General features: G+C 34.8%; 1 pseudogene; it reads left to right on the top strand.

Moving 5' to 3' along the window:
* The first annotated feature begins 2923 nt into the window (after positions 1–2923).
* Positions 2924–5635, top strand: LOC112649076 (proline-rich nuclear receptor coactivator 1-like; annotated as a pseudogene).
* The last annotated feature ends 7584 nt before the right edge of the window (positions 5636–13219 follow it).

Raw genomic sequence — 13219 nt, 5'->3', positions numbered from 1 at the left:
CAAGAACAAAAATGGAACAAATGTTCATGAATAGAAGCTCAACATACCACAAAAGATTCATTATTCACCAACATAAATTTCTTTACTCCTAATTTTTATCCCTTAACATGGAGAATAATATGTATTTTTAGATCAGAAAGGTTTCTGGTTGTGATATTACATTTAAAGATCAAAAATAAACACCACATATTTTTTCATACCCTAACTATCAAAAATATGATTGATAAATGTATCTAATCCTTCTTAAGCCTATTAGTTTTTAACCTGTAAACTTTTGAGCAATGTATTTCACACAGTTTTGAGTTTTCTTATTTTTTATTTTTAAATTACCAAGAGAAACAATTTTGCATATTTAGAAACAACTTTCTTTTTTATTTTTTTATAATAAATTTATTTTTTATGGTCTTCAATTTGCCAACATACAGAATAACACCCAGTGCTCATCCCGTCAAGTGCCCCCCTCAGTGCCCGTCACCCATTCACCCCCACCCCCCGCCCTCCTCCCCTTCCCCACCACCCCTAGTTCATTTCCCAGAGTTAGGAGTCTTTTTGTAGAAACAACTTTCGAACAGCCAGCAGATATAGCAATCTTGTAAAACTAGTTAAGAAGTGATTAAATAAACATGAATATCAATATAGCTAAAGCAACAGTGCATTGATAACATTGTACTTTCCCTACAAAAATATGTTGTTTGAATATTTCACTTGATTGTGTTTCTAAAATGTATCTAAGACAATAAGGGATTCCTCAACTGTTCATTGGTTCTATTATAACAGAAGCTATCATAACATGGAATATATATTTTTGGACTAGGAGGATATATATGATTCTACAATTATCCATTAAAATTAGGTCATACAGTGAATTAGGGTTTTTTTCATGTTTCTCTATTACTATTCCCTTTAATTTCTAAAACACATATAGTACTACACTAGCAGACACATACCCCACAGAGACATACACAGAGAACATGTGTGCATGCAAGATAGATAGGGAGATAGATATTGATAGAATTCCTATGAGATCTTATTGTTTTTATAATCCGCTATCAGTTTTGGCCTTGTCATCGTCTTGCAAATAATCTTATCAAGTTTCCAGGCGCTTGGCTTAACATAAGGCATAATAGGAAAAACCTAAGAAAGAATTATCTGTGCTTTAAGCACACAGTGGAAACTGGGACAACCGTACAAAGTTACTAATTTTAATAATCTGGATCTATTCAACTTAGTCAACCAGAGGGAAAATAATTATCATTCCTGCCTGTCTGAAAAGTTATAAAAGCCCATCTGTGTAGGATTCTGACAGTCTGCCTTCTTTCTGAAGAGTCTCAGAAATAATGTTCAGTAAAAAGCCCACTAGTATCATTTACTCTGCATGAAAAGGTACTGAATGCCACCAAACCAGCAGTGAGTGACTTTTTGCTCTTCATTTAATTACAGCAAGAATGGTTTACACACAGTAAGGGATAGGAGACTTTCAAACTAAAAAATAATACTTTCAAATTTTTTAAAAATATTGTAATGACCAGTGGAAATTATCCAGTAAAATATCCAGTAAAATTGTAGTAGAAGTATAAGAAAAACTATAGGACTAAGAACACTGTTTGTCAACAAGGTATTTAAGATTCTTCACTTGAGACATAAGAACAACTCCTAATATTAAATATCACATTTGAATTGGAAATGGCCAATAAGAAGTGATACTTTAAGGAACTTAAAATGCATCACTAAAGTAAACCACTAAATTACTCTTCATGTTGACCAATTAGAACACTATATGTGCATCACAAAATTTTGCTATCTGCAATTTTTATCTTTTTCTCCTTTATTTTTTGCTTTTCTTCCTACATATTTTTAAAAAGATGTTATTGATTTATTCATGAGAGACACACAGAGAGAGAGAGGCAGAGACACAGACAGAGGGAGAAGCAGGCTGCATGCAGGGAGCCCAATGTGGGACTCGATCCCGGGTCTCCAGGATCATGTCCTGGGCCGAAGGCAGACGCTAAACCACTGAGCCACCCAGGCCTCCCTTCCTAAGTATTTTTATATTAAATTTACATGTGGAAAGAAAAAGTTTTGTGTAAAGTGAATGAATAAACATATACCAAGATTTAATTATTGATATATTTTTAGTTTTCCACTTATGGTACAAGCTTTGCAATAGTCTAGGTATTGGACAGCATAAATCTGAACAGTGTACTTCCTTAATCATTCACAAAACAGACAGAATCTAATTTCCTTAGAAATTTTTGTCTTATATGTCCTATAATTTGATTTTATTAGTTTATTTAGCTAACTTTAAATTTTTTTAGATAATCATATATTCACAGTTGTAAGAAATAAAATATATAGACACCATTTACACTTTTACCAGTTCCCCTCAATGTTAACATCTTGCAAAACTATACTAAAACACCACAACCGGGATCCCTGGGTGGCGCAGCAGTTTGGCGCCTGCCTTTGGCCCGGGGCGCGATCCTGGAGACCCGGGATCGAATCCCACGTCGGGCTCCCGGTGCATGGAGCCTGCTTCTCCCTCTGCCTGTGTCTCTGCCTCTCTATCTCTCTCTGTGACTATCATAAATAAATAAAAAAGTTAAAAAAAAAAAAATAAAACACCACAACCAGTATATTAACATAAGTACAATTTACTTACCTTGTTCAGATTTTCTCTTCTTACTTATACTCATTTGCATACATTCATGTTTAGATTCATGCAGTTTTGTTCTTATATACGCCACCACAATCAATACAAAACAGTTCAAATTTGCAAGGATCCCTGATGTTTTCCTTTAATAATCAAACACATGCATCCTTCCCTGTGTTCCAATTTAACACCCGGCAGTCAGTTCTCCATTTCCATAACATTATATTTTTAAGTATGTTATAAGGAGATGTCAAATAAAGTGGAAGACGAAGGATGCCTGAAACATTGCCCATCCTTAAAAGTAATGAAAAAACAAAGTAAATAGAATAAACTTTTCTGGAAGTTAACCCAAAACTTGTAGCAATTCAAAAGCTTGCAGGAAACCATTTATGAGAAAAATGGCTGAATATCAGTAAGAAGACAGAGGTTTGGAGAACTTTAGCTTACTCTAGTCTGTTGTTACACTCTCTAGCTCAGAAGTAACATTAAAAATAACACATATTCTCAGTACTAGAGAAAGCAACAATTGCTATTATTTGATCTGTCTGGTAAATCACTAGGACACCATCTCAAAAGATTTGTATTGTTTTGCCTAGGCCACTACATGGGGATATTTGTTGAATAATTTGCAGGCATATATTTTACCCACTGATGCCAGAAATGATAAATAGTTGAGACAAACAAGAGACTAACCAAAAAGCTTGGGAGGAAATGTTGGGGAATAAAATGTACATAAAGGTTTTTAAACTTTGAACATATTTTGAGACTTTAGAGGATAATATGCATGCTCAGTGCTGTGTACATGCTCAGAAAAGACCAGAGAAGACTCTCAACCCCCACTTCTGGTTGACCTTGAGGCTCTGCACAGGCAGCAAGTGAACAATAAGGCAGAGCTGTAAACTTCCCAGCTGAGTGTTGAAGGAGTGACCGAACTTACATGAAGGGCTCCTTCAGGAAATATGAGAAAGATTTTGCTTCCAGAAGTTTACCAAAATTTCTGTCCAATCATTAGCTGACTATAAAGCTGATAAAGATTTCAATGGACAACAAAAATACAGACTTCATAGAATAAATTCAGAAAAGTTACTAAACAAACAAAACAAACCATAACCTCAAACAGCCACAAAGGCAAACCCTTGAGAGAAGAAAAAAATATAATTTTCAGAGTTGTTATATTACAATATTAAAAATGCCTAGTTAAAAAAATAAAATAAATAAAAATGCCTAGTTTTCAACAAAAAATTAAAGGACTACAAAGAAACAGAATTATAGGTCATGCACAAGAAAAAAAAAAAAAAACAAGAGAAACTATCCCTGAAGAAGCCTAGATGTTGGATATGATATATAATTTAAATGATCTATTGTAAATATATATGAAGTTAAAAGAAATCATAAGTAAATGACTAAAGAAGAATATGAGGCCAATATGTCATTACACTGAGAAAATCGTTAAAGAGATACAATTTCTGGAGTTGAAAAATACAAGTGGACTTAAAAGTTCACTAGATTGGATAAACAGCAGATTTGAGCAGGCAGAAGAAAGTATCAGTAAATTTGAATATGGTCAATGCAAGTTATCCACTCTGAAAGATGAAAAAAAAAGAATGAAGAAAAATAAACAGAGCCCAATAGTACTGTTGGACATCATCAAATGCATAAACATACGCATAATGGAAGTCTCAGAAAGAATGGACAGAGATAAAAGAATAGAAGTAATATTTGAAGAAATAATGCCTGAGAAAATCCAAACTTGATGAAAACCTTTACTCATGGAGAAATTCAACAAACACCAAGATAAACTTTAAAAGATCTACACTTAATTGCTGCAGGACCACCACTTAAACCATGATCCTTGCTCCATTTGTGCTATATTAACAGAAGCCACTGCCTCTGCCCTGTGATCTCTGGCTGCACTTCATCCTTCTCTTCCTGCTGAGCCACTTTTGTCTTAGACTTATAACCATCGTCTCCATTCCACAGTGGAAGTCACTTGTCCTGGGTGGGCCATCTTGCATCCCTGGGCTTTTCTGATCATGGTTACTTCGGGACCTTCTGGATAGTGACTACAGTCCCGCCACCTTTGCCCTGGATCCCAGACCCCTGGGGAACTGCCCCCAACCCTTTTTGTCCCTCACTTCCTTGGGGGAGATGGTCCCTGTATGAACTCTCAGTCTTGTGCCTCATCACCTCTGTCCAACTGTTGTCTAGCTACAGCAGGAGACATCCCTCAGGAAGGGAGCAACAAAGAAGGAGCAAAATAAGGTGTAGGCCACCCTGGCAGGGCAGCTGCCCAGCAGCTTATCTCAGAGCCTCAAGGGCTGGCAAATACCCACAATGGTCATGAGTGGAGGCAGCAAGTCCTGGACCAGGCCACCAATTTGGCCACGGGTCCTTCAGACACAACCCAAACTAAAGAAGCAAGCCCTTTCCCTGGGCTGCTGCTGGCCATGGCCCCTGGCCAACCCTTGTTCAGAAAAGAGGTTTTAAAACCAAAGATGGGAAAATCATAGAAAATTGCCACTCCCCTCGGCCAGCTTGTTCATAGTATACTTTTGTGTGAACAACCAAAGATATTCAGAAAAGCAAATATAATTTACCACTAACCATGATTACCTTTGCAAGAAGAAATGAAAATAACTTTGGCAGTATTCTGTTTCATCCAATATAATCTGAATCAGAGAAACAAAACAAAACAAGAACACAGCCCTTTTAAAAACAGTGAAACACTGCAAATATGCATTTGAAGAAATCAGTATTTTTAACTGAAGTGAACCAAAAGAAAAATTATACTGGGGCAAAATTTAGGGATACACCTTCTCTTTTCTTCCAAAACCTCCTAGTCATTGTATGGGAAGCACTACTGATAGTTCCAACCACAACAGGGAGTTAATGGCAGTGCACTTAAAGGCTCACCTGGGGCAGCTGGGGACAGTCAGTCAAGCATCTGACTCTTGGTTTCCACTCAGATCCTCATATCAGACCTGAGAGATCAGCCCTGAGTCCAGCTCTGCTCCAGACTCCCGCTCCCTCTGCCTCTCCTCTGCTCTCTAAAATAAATATATCTTTATAAACAAAACAAAACAAAACATAACTCTCCTAAAAGTTTAAACTTAGATCTCAGATTGCAGTTTATCTGTAAAACAGCTTTTTTTCAAAATCCCTGGACTCTTGAAAAGAAAATTGATACAGAAATGGAAATTTGCCTTGTAACATACAAGTGCAAAAGATGAGTTTAAAGATTACAAACAATTTGTATTATATTTTATATTTTAAAATACTGTATACCATGTTTATGTGTATATTGTTCATACTTGAAAGTACATTATAATTTTGTTATAGAAGTATGTATTTTGCCCTACCAAATGGTGCATGTTTTGTATATACACAATGAAGAAATTTTAAGTGTGCTAAGGCACATGGAAGACTAATTTATTTGCACAGGCTGCTAAGATTGTTTTTAAAGAAATAGCTATCTAATATGAAAGTGAAGATCTAAATGTGAACAGTTACTAATGCACTATGAAATTTAAATCTGTGGCACAGTCATTGTAAACATGAGGTTTGTATGTGTTTCTCTAAATTTATTACTGCCTTCTAATCTGTAATTACTGGAAAAATTTTATTAGCATGTTTACTACACACAATTTCTGGTTACTGATTTGTCCTTTCAAATTTAAAATCCCCCTAATTTTGGGATCCCTGGGTGGCGCAGCGGTTTGGCGCCTGCCTTTGGCCCAGGGAGCGATCCTGAAGATTCGGGATCGAATCCCACGTCGGGCTCCTGGTGCATGGAGCCTGCTTCTCCCTCTGCCTGTGTCTCTGCCTCTCTCTCTCACTGTGTGCCTATCATAAGTAAATAAAAATTAAAAAAAATAAAAATAAAATACCCCTAATTTTAATGCCAACAACATAGAATGTATTCAAGATTTTAAATAATATAATAGTTTGGCCCCCTCTTAAAATACATAAGACCTATACTTAGACAAATTATAATCTGTCAAACATCAAAAACAGAGAAAGAATCTTGAAAGCAGCAAGGGAGGAACAACTCATCTTCTATAAGGGATCATCAATAAAATAAATAGCTGATTTCTCATCAGAAACCACTGAAGACAGAATATGGTAGGTGGTCTATTTAAAGTAAAAAAAAAAAACAAAACAATCCAATCATGAAATGGGCAGAAGACATGAACAGAAATCTCACAGAGGAAGACATAAACATGGCCAACAAGCACATGAAAAAATGCTCTGTATCACTTGCCATCAGGGCAATACAAATCACAACCACAATGAGATACCACCTCACACCAATGAGAATGGGGAAAATTGACAAGGCAGGAAACCACAAATGTTGGAGAGGATGTGGAGAAAGGGGAGCCCTCTTGCACTGTTGGTGGGAATGTGAACTGGTGCAACCATTCTGGAAAACTGTGTGGAGGTTCCTCAGAGTTAAAAATAGATCTGCCCTTGGACCCAGCAATTGCACTGCTGGGGATTTACTCCAAAGATACAGATGCAATGAAACGCTGGGACACCTGCACCCGATGTTTCTAGCAGCAATGTCCACAATAGCCAAACTGTGGAAGGAGCCTCGATGTCCATCGAAAGATGAATGGATAAAGAAGATGTGGTTTATGTATACAATGGAATATTACTCAGCCATTAGAAACGACAAATACAAAAAAAAATTAAAAAAAAAAAAAAAGAAACGACAAATACCCACCATTTGCTTCGACGTGGATGAAACTGGAGGGTATTTTGCTGAGTGAAATAAGTCAATCGGAGAAGGACAAGCATTATAGGGTCTCATTCATTTGGGGAATGTAAAAAATAGAGAAAGGGAATAAAGGGGAAAGGAGAAAAAATAAGTGGGAAGTATCAGAAAGGGAGACAGAACATGAAAGACTCCTAACTCTGGGAAACGAACTAGGGGTGGTGGAAGGGGAGGTGGGCAGGGGGTGGGGGTGACTGAGTGATGGGCACTGAGATGGGCACTTGACGGGATGAGCACTAGGTGTTATTTTATATGTTGACAAATTGAACACCAATAAAAAATAAAAAATAAAAGAAAAAAAGAAAGTAAAAAAAAGAAAAAAATGACAACTAAGAATTGTATATATAACAAAACAATACTTCAAAAACAAAGATGCAATTAAAACTGTGGATAAACAAATTTGAGAGTTTGTTGCTAGCTGATTTGACCTATAAGAAGTCATGTAGGGGGATCCCTGGGTGGCGCAGTGGTTTAGCGCCTGCCTTTGGCCCAGGGCGCGATCCTGGAGACTCGGGATCGAATCCCATATCGGGCTCCTGATGCATGGAGTCTGCTTCTCCCTCTGCCTATGTCTCTGCGCCTCTCTCTTTCTCTCTCTCTCTCTCTGTGACTATCATAAATAAATAAAAAAAAAGGGATTAAAAAAAAAAGTCATGTAGGGATTCCTTCAGGCTGAAATGAGAAGTTGGTAATTCAAACTCATAAAACAAAACAAACAAAACACCAGTTAAAGTAAATAACAAAGTGAAGATAAACACACAAAAAAGTATAAATGTGGTTTTTGTTTGTATTTTTTCCTGCTTTAAAAAAACATAAAAAATATTTATAAATGTATGTAAATGGGCACACAATGCATAAGAAGGCAATTTGTGGTAATAAACGCAGAAAGGTTTAAACATACACATACAATACTATTGATATGGTAATAGTATTGCATACTATTGAGATTAAGTTACTATAAATTCAAATAAGGTTGATATGAACTTAGATGATAATTATAATCCCCTGGGCAACTACTAAGAAAATAAATTAAAAACATAATTAAAGGACTGTCAAGGGAATTAAAGTGATATGCCAAAACAATATCTATTGAGCACCAAATAAGGCAATAATGGAGGAAATGAGAAATAAAAATGATGTAAGACACAATGAAAACAAATTGTAAAAAGCAGAGGTAAGGCCTACCTTGACAATATTTACATTAAATGTAATGCATTCAACTCTCTAAGTAAAGAAAATCAACACAACCAAAAATTGTTCCTTTGGGAAAAAAAAGATACACTTTTAGCAAAACTGACTGAGCAAAAATGACAAAATATTCAAATTGCTAAAATTAGACATAAAAGTGGGAACATTACTACTGACCTTATAAAAACAGTAAGAACTGTAAAGAAATATTATTAACAACTGTATGCCAATTTACTAGACAATTTAGTTGAAATATATAAATTCCCAGAAGGTCACAAAGCACCCAAGGGTATTCAAAAAGAAATAACAACTCTGGAAAGACCTATCACATAATGAGAGATTAAATTAGTGGAAAAAATAAGCTCCAACAAAGAAAATTGCAGTTCCAAATGGTGTCACTGGTAAATTCCACAAATATTTAAGGAAAAAAAATGATATCAAGCCTTCAGAAACTCTTTCAAAAAAAGAAGAGGTAAGAATATTTTTCAACTTATTCTGTGAAACAAATTCAATACCCCAAAATAAAAAAAAGTCCAGTCAAGAAATGGACAGAAGAAATGAACAGACATTTCTCCAAAGACATACAAATGACTAATAGAGACATGAAAAAATGCTCAACATCATTCATCATCAGGAAATACAAATCAAAACCACAATAAGATACCACTTCACACTGATCAGAGTGGCTAAAATTAACAAGTTAGGAAACAACAGATGTTGGTGACGATGTGGAGAAAGAGGAATCCTCTTACACTGTTGGTAGGAATGCAAACTGGTGCAGTCACTCAGGAAAACAGTATGAAGATTCCTCAAAAAATTAAAAATAGAACTACCCTATGACCCAGCAATTGCAAGACTAGGCATTTATCCAAAGGATGTAAAAATACCGATTCAAAGTGGCACACACACCCCAGTGTTTATAGCAGCAATGTCCACAATAGCCAAACTATAGAAAGAGCCCAAATATCCATTGAACGATGAATAGATAAAGAAAAAGTGGTATATATGTACAATGGAATACCACTCAGCCATCAAAAAGAATGAAATTCTACCATTTGCAAGGACATGGATAGAACTAGAGGGCATTATGCTAAGTGAAATAAGTTAGTCATACAAAAACAAATACACATACCATTTCACTTAAATGTGGAATTTAAGAAACAAAACAGATGAACATAGTGAAAGGAAAGGAAAAATAAAATAAGATAAAAATGAGAGGGAGGCAAACCATAAGAAACTCTTAACCATAGAGAACAAACTGAGCATTGCTGGAGGGGAGGTAGGCTGGGGCATGGTGTTAGCTGGGTGATGAGCATTAAGGAGGATACTTGATATAATGAGCACTGGCTGTTATATGCAACTGATGAATCACTAAATTCTACTCCTGAAACTAATAGTACACTATGTGTTAACTGAAAGGAATTTAAATAAAAATTTTTCAGAACTTAAAAATAAGAAAAATAATACATGCCAAGACTTACATGTGGCTGTGAAAAGAAGGTGTTAAACATAAGTGTCATATTTTGTCAGCAGCCTTTTACTATGTACTCAGCACTCTGCTAGTCATATGGTGTTACACAAATAAAACTCCAGACCAAAATGATCTCACTGGCAATTTCCAGCAGACATTTAAAATAATAATACCAATTATTACATACAATCTTTCAGAAAATAGTGGAGAAATGAATATTTCTTTTTTTTTAATTTTTTTTATTTATTTATGATAGTCACACAGAGAAAGAGAGAAGCAGAGACATAGGCAGAGGGAGAAGCAGGCTCCATGCACCGGGAGCCTGACGTGGGATTCGATCCCGGGTCTCCAGGATCCCGCCCTGGGCCAAAGGCAGGCGCTAAACCGCTGCGCCACCCAGGGATCCCAGAAATGAATATTTCCTAACACTTTTTGAGAGAACAAAATTATCTTGACATAAAATCGGACAAATAAGAGAATTAAATCTATAGACATATATCCCTCATGAAGATAAGTGCAAAATGCCTTAATTGTTAATTGAATGCAAAAAGTATTTTAAAAGATAATATATTCCAGATTATAAAGTTGCTTTAATGTTTAAAAATATGATTTATCATAGTAATAACATAATGGAGATAAATAATATGTCTTAGTCAAATAATGTTCAAAAAGTAATTGTATCAATTTGTGTTATAATTCATGACATTTAGAATAAAATAATCTTGGCCTGGAGTTACTTTGTGGAAACGTATAAATATATTTTAAATGTATTTATTTAATAGATATAAAAGCATTTGGATTTTCTTCTTCATTTTTAGTCAAACCATGCTTGTAGTCCACACCTTTTTCGTACCATCCATACTGTCTCCCTGATGAGCCTGCTGAAGTTGGAGTCCTAACCTCACTGGACAGGCATGCTCCATCTTCAGCCGACCTGTCTCATCCTCTTTCTTGCTCAAGAGCCTAGAGGCATTGTGCAATGAATGAAAATTCTATTCCTTTACATCCTAGACAAATTGTTATTATCAAGCGTATCTATTTTAGCCATTCCAGTGGGTATTTTGTTATGTAGATTTTCATTTGCTAATATCTAATGATGTTGAAATTTTTTCACATGGCTTTTCTTTCTTTAAGATTTATTTATTTATTTTAGAGAGAGTGTGAGAGAGAGTTGTGAGGGACAGAGGAGAGGATCTTCAAGCAGACTCTCGACTGAATGTACAGCCTGATGAAGGGCTCAATCCCACAACCCTTGAGATTATGACCTCAGCCAAACCAAGAGTCAGATGATTAACCAAAGGAGCCACCCAGGTGTCCCCCACATGGTTTTTTAATCATTTAATGGTGACTTTTTAGAAGCAAGAATTTTAAATTTTGATGAAGTTTAATTTATCTTTTTAAAAATGTTATGCTCATTATTTCCCATCTAAGACATATTGTTGTAGGATGTAAATATTTATATCCTGTTTTCTGTAATAAATACTACAGCTTTACATTTTACTTTTAGTTCTATGATTCATTTCATGTATATATATGAGGAAAGGATAAAATTTGGCTTTTTTCTCCCTTATAGATATTTAGTTGCTCCTTGACAGCTTGTTGAAAATATTATAATTTCTTCATTAAAATACCTTGATATTGTTGCTAAAAAGCAATTGACAATATATGTATAAATTTCTGAACTCTCCTTTCTGTCCCATTTATACATGTGCCTATCCTAACTGCAGTTACATACTTTTTGATTCCTGTGATTTAGAGTAAATCTTTTTTAAAAATAAATTTTATTTATTTATTCATGAGAGACACGGAAAGAGGCAGAGACACAGGCAGAGGGAGAAGCAGGGCCCCTACAGGGAGCCCAATGTGGGACTCAATCCCAGGACCCCAAGCCAAAAGGCAGATGCTCAACCCCTGAGCCACCCAGGCATCCCTAGAATCAATCTTATAATCACATGATTCATGTATTAATCTTTATTTTCAAGAAAGTATTTGCTATTCCAGTTTTTTATATATTTTTATACAACTTTCAGAATCTGCTTGTAAATTTCTATAGTCTGCAGGAGTTTTAATGATGATTGCATGAAATCAACAGATCAACTAGGAAAAAAGTGTATTTTATCAATATTGAGTCTTTTTTAATTGAGTCTTTTTCAATATTGAGTCTTCTGATTGATGATAATGGTTCAAATTTTCATTTTTTGTTTGTTTAACAATTTGTCTCATCGATGTTGTATGGTTTTGTCATACAAGTCGACATATTTTAAAAACATATTCTTGTATTTTCTTTTAATTTTAATGCAATTGTACATGACTATTTTGTGTTGTTTAAATTTTTTTCCTAGTATATATAAAGAACAATTGATACTGGCCTTGTATATTGTGTCCTGGCAAATGTACTTAAAGCTCTTGTAGACTATTGTAGACTTTTTAAGATGTTCTATGTATATGAATATATCATTTCTTAAACCAATTTTATTTTTTCCACATCAATATGCTGTTTGTTTATTTTGCTTTATTGCTGTTAGGATGACCTTCAGTAAAATGAATAGAAATTGTGAGAGTAAACAGTCTTGTTCCTGATCTTAGAGGAAAAGTACTCAATCTTTACCATTAAGTTTGAATTCTTGCCTAGGTTTTTCATAGATGTACTTTCTCATCTTATCAGCAAACTGAGAAAACCTCTTGTGTTCTGTGTGTTGAAGTTTTTATTATGATTATATGTGGAGTTTTACTAAATGCTTTTTGAACATTATTTGAGTAAAAAAAATACCATTTCACCCCTTTATATTATTAATATGGTAACTGCATTGTTCTTTTGACATTTAGCCAAACTTACAGTCTGTAATATATTATCTTTTTTAAAATATTTTATTTGCATTAGATTAGCTAATAATTTAGGAAGAAAATTTGCACTTATCTTCATGAAGGATATTTGTTCATTTTCATTCCCTTGTCTGATTTTTGTGTCAGGATAATCTCATCTTCTCAATTGTCATAAAATACTCACTCTTCTGTTTCCTGGAAAAGTTTATATAATATTAGTATTATGGCAATTTTAAATATCTACTAGAATTTACCAGTGAGATCATTTGGGTCTGGAGTTTTCTATGTGTGAAACTTTTTAATAACATTAAAT

This window comes from Canis lupus, chromosome X (genome assembly GCF_003254725.2).
Source record: "Canis lupus dingo isolate Sandy chromosome X, ASM325472v2, whole genome shotgun sequence".
Classification (NCBI taxonomy): Eukaryota; Metazoa; Chordata; class Mammalia; order Carnivora; family Canidae; genus Canis; species Canis lupus.
This window is presented reverse-complemented; position numbering and strand designations above follow the sequence as displayed.